The following is a 2,919-nucleotide window of genomic DNA, read 5'->3' on the forward strand; positions in this document are numbered from 1 at the left end:
CTTAAAACTAGTGGTCAGTTACCCTCTCTGTACCTCACTTTCTATATCTGTAAAATAAGAGAATTGAACTCTTTGGCTTTTAGGGTACTATCCACTAAAAATTTAAGCTCCAATGAACCCTTATAAGAATTTGGCCCTTTTCTCAAATTTCTTTTTCCAGGCAAACGTACTTTGAACCACAATCTATTCTTTCACAACCATCATTTCTTTAAACTTATCTATGCCAAACTAGAGGAATATTGTTCCTGTATTACAGGAGTATTTCATTTGTTTAAGATTCATAGGCTGCCTTATATTCACCTAAGATTTACAAAATCAACATGGTTCACTGTCAGGAGCATCAGACTCCTCAGAATCAGAAGACATGAGTTCAAATCCCAGCTTCCCCATATATTATCTATATCATTTTGGGAAAGTCACAGCTTCTTTTATTTTATTTCTTTTTTTTTTAAACTGCTTTAATCAAAAATCTGGTTGGGTAAGTCAGTAAGCACTGCAAGCTTTCAAAGATTTTCAGGAAAGGCAACAGGGACCTAAGTGGAAATAAGCAGCAGCCACTGCAAATTCTTTGGTTATTAGCAGAGTGCCAGGCACACTGGGAAGCACAGTGTGCCTGTCCCTGCAAAGGCCCCCACCCCAGCCCCCTTCTCAAAAGTCTGAGGATGATGTGCCCAAAATAAACTCCTAGCATCCCCCAGAGCACAGAATGTCTCAGAGTCAAAGTTGCTTTCAAGTCTGGGTTCTTTTTGTTAGTCAATGTGTAGGACTTGAACCTTGAAGTCAAACATGAATTTCTTTCTAGTCAATTCCAGGACACTAACTCCCCACATCCCACATGGAGAGGACTGGCAGGGCCTGTTTTCAAAACAGCCATTTCTTGTTGGCCATCCCCAGGGGTGCTTCTGAGGCTCATCCCACCTCCCCCAACAGAGGAGCTCTGGTTTCAAAGAGTGCCCACCTTTGCCACAGCCTTCACCAGCCTTGGTTGTACATTTATGAGAACCAGCAGACTATCATTTCTTGGAGTGTGGAGAGCCTGGCTAAGATGTTCCAGATTACATGGTGGACTCACTTTCCCCTTCCTCTGAACTACTGAGTCTAGCAAGTTGAGACTGTAACCTCTAGGCTTACTTCAGGGGACCATGGATGAGGATCCAGAGGATAATATAACGCAACCTGATTTTATCAAGTCACCACAATAATGCAGTTCCTTCAATTCAGTGGTCCACTGAGTCTCTTGTGGTTCTATGTGATATGGGGACCTGTGCCTCATGTATTTTAACATCAATGGCCTCAGTTCAGTTTTCCCTGGGCAGGGCAGCAAGAGCCAGGACCACCCAGGAGTCATCTCAGCAGAGGTGACAAGGATCTCTGAGCACACACAGCTGCCTATACTAACACCTTCAATAAATAGCCTGACTGCAAACAAAGATCAGAAAATTATTCCAGTAGAATAAATTAAAATATTGCATTTATATCGGCCTGTTTTGCTTTTTTAAAAACTACTTGGAATGTTTTTTGTGTTGGTTTTTTTTTAAAATAAAGAGACCCCCATTAAGAGGTGGCTGCTGCAAACTTTTTGGCCTTCACCTCCCTCTCCTCAGACTTCAGCAGCTTCTTTGAGGCAATAATGGTGTTCTTCATCAGAGTGGCAACTGTCATGGACCCCATGCCCCCAGGAACCGGTGTGATGTAGATGGCTTTCTTCTTGACTTCATCAAAGGCCACGTCTCCCACTAGTTTGGGCTTGGCAGTGATGGGATCATGAACCTGATTTATCACCACATCGATGACAGCAGCCCCTTCCTTGATCATGTCTGCTGTGATCAGATTAGGGATACCTGCAGCAGACACTACGATATCTGCAAGAATTGCGTGGTTCTTCAGCGGCTCCTTGGGAGTGTAATGGTGAGAGATCATCACAGTGGCATCCCCTCCGGGTCGTTTATGTCTGCCATCCACATGTAGCAACATTGCGATGGGCATGCCCACATTCTTGGACCTGCCAGCCAACCACCTCATTTTTCCCCAATGTGGGAATGCCTGTCCGCTTAATGATCTCCCACTCCCCCCAGGGCTTCACGGGGAGCATGGAGTACTGGTCCAGGCACATGCGCCCCACGTTGATCCCATGAAAGCCATCCACATCCTTATCTGGAGCCACAGCATTGCAGACCTTTCTCTCATCGATGGGTTCAGGAAGAGGGAGCTGAACCAGAAGGCCGTCGACATGGTCATCATCCTTGAGTTTACTGATTCAATCCAGAAGCTCTTCCTCTGAAATGGAGGCAGGTTTCAAAATTGTTCCACTGCTGATTCCCACATCTGCAGCAGCCTTGGTCTTGTTCAAGACATAGGAGTGACTTGCAGGGTTTTCTCCTACCAGGACCACACTCAAGTGGGGCCTTTGGTTACCTAAGGCGACCCACCGTTCCACCTCCTGCCGGGCCTCCTGCCGATCTGCTGGGCCAGCTTCTTTCCAGAAATCCCAATGGCTTCATTTCTGGCCGCAGGAGCCGCACCGCCCGCGGGGACACGAGGGCCGCTGGAGCCGCCATCCCGCTGCCGGCGATGCCAAGGGAGCGCAGACAGAAGAGAGAGCAGTGCTGGCGGCCACCTCGCCGGCCCGAGAGGCACGGCTTCTTTTCATCTCAGATTTCTCATCTGCCAAATTTCTCAACTCTTATCAATTATACTATTCCTTCTCTATGTTGCAGTGTGCATCCAATTAAACCATGTGTGCAAAATATTTTGTGCCTACCAAGAGTTATAGAAATGTGAACCATTACTAAATGAATTTCTTACCCAAATTTTTGCCTTCGTCTAAAGTTAGATGACATAGAATTAAATCGTTACAGACACAAAACAGCTTTAGAGCTTGCTATTTCTGGAACTGCATATGTGTTTTTCATTTGGGTT

General features: G+C 45.9%; 1 pseudogene; it reads right to left on the reverse strand.

Moving 5' to 3' along the window:
• Positions 1-1,554: 1,554 nt before the first annotated feature.
• LOC140531270 (bifunctional methylenetetrahydrofolate dehydrogenase/cyclohydrolase, mitochondrial pseudogene) lies at positions 1,555-2,558 on the reverse strand (annotated as a pseudogene).
• Positions 2,559-2,919: the final 361 nt, after the last annotated feature.

Source organism: Notamacropus eugenii, chromosome 3, assembly GCF_028372415.1.
Source record: "Notamacropus eugenii isolate mMacEug1 chromosome 3, mMacEug1.pri_v2, whole genome shotgun sequence".
NCBI lineage: Eukaryota > Metazoa > Chordata > Mammalia > Diprotodontia > Macropodidae > Notamacropus > Notamacropus eugenii.